General features: G+C 40.5%; 1 non-coding gene across 1 annotated transcript; it reads right to left on the bottom strand.

Moving 5' to 3' along the window:
• Nucleotides 1–6,740: 6,740 nt before the first annotated feature.
• On the bottom strand, nt 6,741–6,848 carry LOC130964827 (small nucleolar RNA R71). Its single transcript, XR_009080898.1, has one exon. It is a non-coding gene; the product is annotated as a small nucleolar RNA R71 (small nucleolar RNA).
• Between the last annotated feature and the right edge of the window lie 1,499 nt (nt 6,849–8,347).

The following is an 8,347-nucleotide window of genomic DNA, read 5'->3' as shown; positions in this document are numbered from 1 at the left end:
GCAAGAACTGATGGCGGCATTCAAGAGAATCCGGAAGGTCTAACCTTGTCTGTGGTATTCTGAGTAGGATTCAATGATTGAATGACTGTGACGTGCTTCAAACTCCTGAGGGCGGGGCGTTAGTGACAGACGCAAAAGAATCACTGGATTCTATTCCGGCCTGATTGAGAACCGACAGATGGATAGCCGTGCCGTGACAGGGTGAGTTGAACATTTCCACTGAGAGGATGGGAGGTAGCCACTGACAATGGTGAAACCCTTGCATAAGCTTGCCATGGAAAGGAGTAAGAAGGATTGGATGCAGACAGTAGGAAAGCAGAGAGACGGAAGGGACAAAGCATCTCCATTCGCTTATCTGAAGTTCTTACCAATGAATTGCATAAGTATCTCTATCTTTATCGTTATGTTTCATTCATCATCTATACCCATTTGAGTCTGCCTGACTAAGATTTACAAGGTGACCATAGCTTGCTTCATACCAACAATCTCTGTGGGATCGACCCTTACTCGCGTAAGGTTTATTACTTGGACGACCCAGTACACTTGCTGGTTAGTTGTGCGAAGTTGTAGTGATCACAATTTCGTGCACCAAACATCTAGAGTCAAAACCAAGTGCGTATAATCCTCATAAAAGAGAAGCTAAAGGCTCTGAGCACCAATGAATGGGAAGAATAAAAAGAAGCACGGACTCAAAGAGTTTTCCAGTTAAGTGCTTATGGTGTTTCTGTATCGAGAAAATCTTGAGACAAAATATTTAGAATCACAGTTAAGCTCAAGGTGCAAAGCACCAAATGAAAGAAAAGGGAAAGCTATCTTCAAGATAAAAATACATAAAAAGATCTCTATAATATCATCTGAATGAAATTCCTACATTCTAAGACTTTCAATTGTAAGCCTAACAAGCACTGGAATCCATGCATGATCACACAATTCAAAGTTTACCCTATTGTCACTTAATCACTTCACTCACTAAAATATCAAGTAATTCTTCAACCCACTCCAACTTAGAGGACTTCTTTGTGCATAGTTCTTTTCTTGCTTGGGAACAAGCAAGATCTTAAGTTTGGTGTTGTGATATCTGAGTATCTTTAGTTGTTTTCTTTAGTATTTCTTTTAATAAAGATTAGTCATTTCTTTATTCTTAATTAAGATTTTAGTGCTTATAACTAATATTTCTTGAAGTTGCTTTGAGCTTTGGTATGTGTAGAAAAGTGTTGAAAATGAACAAGAATAAAGAGAAAAAGGAGCAAACAACCATAGCACTAAAGAGAAAGGAGATTTTATAAGAAGAGCAAGCAATAGCAACAAGCAAGACAAGGATAGAATGAGCATCCAAGTCCACTCCCAGTGATCACCCTTAACTCTTGCGCCTCACGCACTACTTGGTGCGCCTCACGCAGCTGATGCTGTGCCTCTCATGGCCTTGGGTGTGCCTCACGCAGCCCCAACCTCACCTCTAGGGGCTGCCTCTCCTTCATGTGCTTCACGCCTTACCCCATGCGCTTCATGCCTCCGTTGATGCGTTTCAGGTAGCTGGCCTTATGCCTTGATGTGCGGAAAATGATCCGACACAAAACTCACCGGCAAGTGTACCGGGTCGCATCAAGTAATAATAACTCACATGAGTGAGGTCGATCCCACAGGGATTGAAGGATTGAGCAATTTTAGTTCAGTGGTTGATTTAGTCGAGCGAATCAAGTTTTGGTTGAGTGGTTTGTATTTAACAGAAGCTAAATTGCTTGGAATGTAAAGGGAGAGGGGAGAATTGCAGTAAATTAAAGAGCAGGAAAGTAAACTTGCTGAATCTTAAAGAACAAGAAAGTAAATGACTGAAACTTAAAGTGCAAGAAATGTAAATTGCAGTAACTTAAAATGCAAGGAATATAAATTGCTTGAATGTAAAAGGGATTTGAGGACTGGGATTTCAGAATCTAAGCAAAGAGAAATTGAATTGCAGCAATTAATAGAGCAGAAATTGAATTAGAAGCAATTAGAACTCAAACAGTAAGGAAATTAAGTGCAGCAAAGGTTCACAGAAGAACCAAAAGGAATTGGGATCTCAGGACTCCAGAGACTAGGTAGCAAAGCCTAGATCTCAATTGCCTTCCCAGATCCAAGTTCTCAAAGCAATTGACAAGAAATTGAAGAAGAAGCAGTAAAGGGAATGTAAATGGATTCAATTATGCAGAAGAAAAATTAAAGAGCTATTGAGTGGAGATTGAGACAGAATTTCCTCAATTCTTAACACCCAAGATTCAAACAAGAAAAGTAGAATTGCTCAAGTAAGAACGAGGAAGAAGAGAGATCAATTCTCCTCCCTAATTCTCTGAAATCTCGGTCAAGTCTCTCAAAGAAAGGTTGTGAAATTCAAAGCTCCAAAGAAAGTGCAAAATTCAAAAGTCAAGTAAAAAGTTCTAATTACATCAAACTAGCTCCTATTTATACACTTTCTATTCTTGGATCTTGGGGTTTGGATGGGCTTTTGATTTGGTGAAGAAATGAATTAAATTGGATTTTTAATTCAATTTTTGGCCCATGAAAACTAGCTTCCAGGAGGCTGCCCTGCCCTTGTGGAGGGCAGGGCAGAAAATTGATGCGTGCGGCTTTGGTGCGAGCGTGGTGTGCGAGTTTGGTGCACAGGATGCTGCCCTGCCCTCGGGGAGGGCAGGGCAGAAATTTCTGGTGCGCCAGTTTGGTGCCTGTGCGTGCTGCTGGTGCTGCCGAACCGTCCCTTGGTGCGCCAGTTTGGTGTGTCTGTGCGTGCCACAACAAAATGCTGCCCTGCCCTCGCGGAGGGCAGGGCAGTGTTTCCAAATTGAAGTCCCGTGTTCGAGACTTGGCCGATGCACACGCTACTATTTTTCCTTGGCTTTCTTGGCACCATAATGAGGCCTAGTTCCTTGCTTCCTCATTGTGCCGTGTTCGATTCTTGTGGCAAGCATTGGTAGGCTTTTTTTTTTGATTTATTTTCCATGAAGGCCCGATACTGCCCTTGTGGAGGGCAGGGCAAGGTTTTTCTCTTCTTTGATCCAAGGCACAATTTTGTGCTCTGCCCTTGTCGTGGGCAGGGCAGAGTTGCCTCTTCAAGCCTTGTTTCCTTATGTTGCCCTCCTAGAGGGCAGTCTGCCCTTGTGGAGGGCAATGCTTGCTTCCTCCATTATGCGCCTGATGAGCGGATAATTTGTACGCTTTTTGGCATTGTTTTTAGTATGTTTCTAGTAGAATTTAGTTAGTTTTTAGTATATTTTTATTAGTTTTTAGTTAAAATTCACTTTTCTGGACTTTACTATGAGTTTGTGTATTTTTCTGTGATTTCAGGTATTTTCTGGCTGAAATTGAGGGACCTGAGCAAAAATCTGATTCAGAGACTGAAAAGGACTGCAGATGCTGTTAGATTCTGACCTCCCTGCACTCGAAGTGGATTTTCTGGAGCTACAGAAGCCCAATTGGCGCGCTCTCAACGGCGTTGGAAAGTAGACATCCTGGGCTTTCCAGCAATATATGATAGTCCATACTTTGCCCAAGATTTGATGGCCCAAACCGGCGTCCAAAGTCACCTTCAGATTTCCCAGCGTTAAACGCCGGAACTGGCACCAAAATGGGAGTTAAACGCCCAAACTGGCATAAAAGCTGGCGTTTAACTCCAAGAAGAGTCTCTACACGAAAAATGCTTCATTGCTCAGCCCAAGCACATACCAAGTGGGTCCGGAAGTGGATTTTTATGTCATTTACTCATCTTTGTAATCCTTAGGCTACTAGTTCCCTATAAGTAGGACCTTTTACTATTGTATTTTCATCTTGGTTCTTCTGGCTCCCTCTCTGGGGCCGAAACCAATGATCACTCTTGTTCTTATGTATTTTCAACGGTGGAGTTTCTACACACCATAGATTAAGGTGTGGAGCTCTGCTGTACCTCGAGTATTAATGCAATTACTATTGTTCTTCTATTCAATTCCGCTTGTTCTTGTTCCAAGATATCACTTGTTCTTCAACTTGATGAATGTGATGATCCGTGACACTCATCATCATTCTCACCTATGAACGTGTGATTGACAACCACCTCCGTTCTACCTTAGATTGGGTGGATATCTCTTGGATTCTTTAACCGGAATCTTCGTGGTATAAGCTAGAACTGATGGCGGCATTCAAGAGAATCCGGAAGGTCTAAACCTTGTCTGTGGTATTCTGAGTAGGATTCAATGATTGAATGACTGTGAAGTGCTTCAAACTCCTGAAGGCGGGGCGTTAGTGACATACGCAAAAGAATCACTGGATTCTATTCCGGCCTGATTAAGAACCGACAGATGGATAGCCGTGCCGTGACAGGGTGCGTTGAACATTTCCACTGAGAGGATGGGAGGTAGCCACTGACAACGGTAAAACCCTTGCATACAGCTTGCCATGGAAAGGAGTAAGAAGGATTGGATGAAGACAGTAGGAAAGCAGAGAGACGGAAGGGACCAAGCATCTCCATTCGCTTATCTGAAATTCCTACCAATGAATTACATAAGTATCTCTATCTTTATCTTTATGTTTTATTCATCATCTATACCCATTTGAGTCTGCCTGACTAAGATTTACAAGGTGACCATAGCTTGCTTCATACCAACAATCTCCGTGGGATCGACCCTTACTCGCGTAAGGTTTATTACTTGGACGACCCAGTGCACTTGCTGGTTAGTTGTGCGAAGTTGTAGTGATCACGATTTCGCCCACCAAGTTTTTGGCGCCGTTGCCGGGGATTGTTTGTGTATGGACAACTGACGGTTCATCTTGTTGCTTAGATTAGGTATTTTTTTTTCAGAGTTCTTAAGAATGAATTCTAGTGTTTCAAGGTGATGTTCTTATCATCACCAAAGCTGATTGATCCTCATCAATTTAGCTCTTGAATGCAATGTCTTGCTAAAGCTTGGCTAGCCATGTCTAATTCCTTTAGACTGAAGCTTTAGACTAACATTGCATGATTCCTGGAATTCTCATTAAGAATTTTGATACCTTTATTTTCCTTTTCACCTAATTTTCGAAAAAACCAAAAAAATTACAAAATCATAAAAACCAAAAATATTTCTTGTTTAAGTCTAGTGTCTCATCTTAAGTTTGGTGTCAATTGCATGTTCTTCTTGCATTTTTCGAATTTATGCATGTGTCTTCATTAATCTTCAAGTTGTTCTTGATGATTTCCTTGTTTTGATCTTTGAATTCTCTTGACTTGAGTGTTTTGTTATATACATTTTCATTTTGTAGTGTCAATAGTATACAAACTGCTAAGTTTGGTGTCTTGCATGCATTGTTATTTGATTTTAGTTGCATTTTGATTATTCCTCATTATTAAAAATCCAAAAATATTTTTAATTTGTGTCTTTTCAAGTCAATAATACAGAGAATTGAAGATTCAGAACATACTGCAGAGGAATTATACAGAAAAAGCTGGGCATTCAAAATTGCCCAGTGAAGAAGACAGACTGGCGTTTAAACGCCAGCCAGGGTGCCTGGCTGGGCGTTTAACGCCCAAAAGGGTAGAGTTTTGGGCGTTAAACGCCAGAATGTGCACCATTCTGGGCGTTTAACGCCAGGATGGCACAAGGGGGAAGATTTTGTTTTCAAATCAATTTTTTTCAAGTTTTCAAAGTTTTTCAAAATCAAATCTTTTTCAAATCATATCCTTTCAATCAAATGTTTTCAAAATCAATTTCTTTCCTTTTTCAAAGATACTTACTAACAATTAATGATTTGATTGAACATCTCAAATTTGTTGCCTTTTCTGTTGAGAAAGGTTTAATGTTTGAATCATATCTTTTCTTGTTAGGCAAGTCATTAATTTTTAAAACCAATCATATCTTCTTAACCTCATCTTTTTCAAAATAGTTTTCAATCAAATCTTTTTGACTTCTAATTTCAAAATCTTTTTCAAAAATCACTTGATTTCTTTCCCACTCTTATTTTCGAAAATTAATTAGTGTTTTTCAAAATGTTTTCAAAATCTTTTACTTAATTTTCGAAAATTACTTCCCTTCTTCTCACATCCTTCTATTTATGGACTAACACTATTCCTTAATGCAAAATTCGAACTTCATCTTCTTTGATAAGTTTGAATTTTCTACTTCTGTCTTCTACTTTTCTTTTCCTCTGACACCTAAAGGAAATCTCTATACTGTGACATAGAGGATTCCACATTTTCTTGTTCTCTTCTCTTTCATATGAGCAGGAGCAAAGACAAAAGCATTCTTGTTGAGGCTAATCCTGAACCTGAAAGGACCTTGAAGCGAAAGCTAAGAGAAGCCAAAGCACAACTCTCTGTAGAGGACCTAACAGAAATCTTCAAAGAAGAAGAACACATGGCAGCCGAAAACAACAATAATGCCAACAATGCAAGGAAGGTGCTAGGTGACTTTACTGCACCTACTCCCAACTTTTATGGGAGAAGCATCTCTATCCCTGCCATTGGAGCAAACAACTTTGAGCTTAAGCCTCAATTAGTTTCTCTAATGCAACAGAATTGCAAGTTCCATGGACTTCCATTGGAAGATCCTCATCAGTTCTTAGCTGAGTTCTTGCAAATCTGTGACACTGTCAAGACTAATGGGGTTGACCCTGAGGTCTACAGACTTATACTATTCCCTTTTGTTGTAAGAGACAGAGCTAGGACATGGTTGGACTCACAACCTAAAGAAAGCCTGAACTCATGGGAAAAGCTAGTCAATGCCTTCTTGGCAAAGTTCTTTCCACCTCAAAAATTGAGTAAGCTTAGAGTGGAAGTCCAAACCTTCAGACAGAAGGATGGAGAATCCCTCTATGAAGCTTGGGAAAGATACAAACAATTGATCAGAAAATGTCCTTCTGACATGCTTTCTGAATGGAGCATCATAGGTATTTTCTATGATGGTCTCTCTGAACTATCCAAGATGTCTTTGGATAGCTCTGCTGGAGGATCTCTTCATCTGAAGAAGACACCTACAGAAGCTCAAGAGCTGATTGAAATGGTTGCAAATAACCAATTCATGTACACTTCTGAAAGGAATCCTGTGAACAATGGGACTAATCAGAAGAAAGGAGTTCTTGAGATTGATGCTCTGAATGCCATTTTGGCTCAGAACAAGATATTGACTCAACAAGTCAATTTGATCTCTCAAAGTCTGTCTGGAATGCAAAATGCACCAAGCAGTACTAAGGATGCTTCATCTGAAGAAGAAGCCTATGATCCTGAGAACCCTTCAATGGAAGAGGTGAATTACCTAGGAGAACCCTATGGAAACACCTATAATTCTTCATGGAGAAATCACCCAAATTTCTCATGGAAGAATCAAGAAAGACCTCAACAAGGTTTTAACAACAATAATGGTGGAAGAAACAGGTTTAGCAATAGCAAGCCTTTTTCATCATCTTCTCAGCAACAGACAGAGAATTCTAAGCAGAACCCCTCTGACTTAGCAACCATGGTCTCTGATCTAATCAAAACCACTAAAAGTTTCATGACTAAAACAAGGTCCTCCATTAGGAATTTGGAGGCACAAGTGGGACAGCTGAGTAAGAAAATTACTGAACTCCCTCCTAGTACTCTCCCAAGCAATACAGAAGAAAATCCAAAAGGAGAGTGCAAGGCCATCAACATGGCCGAATTTGGAGAGGAAGGAGAGGCAGTGAACGCCACTGAGGAAGGCCTCAATGGACGTGCACTAGCTTCCACTGAGTTCCCTAATGAGGAACCATGGGAATCTGAGGCTCAAAATGAGACCATAGAGATTCCATTGGACTTACTTCTGCCTTTCATGAGCTCTGATGAGTATTCCTCCTCTGAAGAGGATGAGTATGTCACTGAAGAGCAAGTTGCTAAATACCTTGGAGCAATCATGAAGCTAAATGACAAGTTATTTGGAAATGAGACTTGGGAGGATGAACCTCCTTTGCTCACCAAAGAACTGGATGACTTGTCTAGGCAGAAATTACCTCAAAAGAAACAAGATCCTGGGAAGTTTTCAATTCCTTGTACCATAGGCACCATGACCTTCAAGAAGGCTCTGTGTGACTTAGGGTCAAGTGTAAACCTCATGCCTCTCTCTGTAATGGAGAAGCTAGGGATCTTTGAGGTACAAGCTGCAAGAATCTCACTAGAGATGGCAGACAACTCAAGAAAACAAGCTCATGGACTTGTAGAGGATGTTTTGGTGAAGATTGAAGACCATTACACCCCTGCTGATTTCATAGTCCTAGAGACTGGGAAGTGCATGGATGAATCTATCATCCTTGGCAGACCCTTCCTAGCCACAGCAAAGGCTGTGATTGATGTTGATGGAGGTGAACTGATCATTCAAGTGAATGAAAAATCCTATGTGTTTAAGGCTCAAGGATA

Source organism: Arachis stenosperma, chromosome 2 (assembly GCF_014773155.1).
Source record: "Arachis stenosperma cultivar V10309 chromosome 2, arast.V10309.gnm1.PFL2, whole genome shotgun sequence".
Classification (NCBI taxonomy): Eukaryota; Viridiplantae; Streptophyta; class Magnoliopsida; order Fabales; family Fabaceae; genus Arachis; species Arachis stenosperma.
The sequence above is the reverse complement of the archived record's forward strand: the minus strand, read 5'-3'. Positions and strand labels throughout refer to the sequence as shown.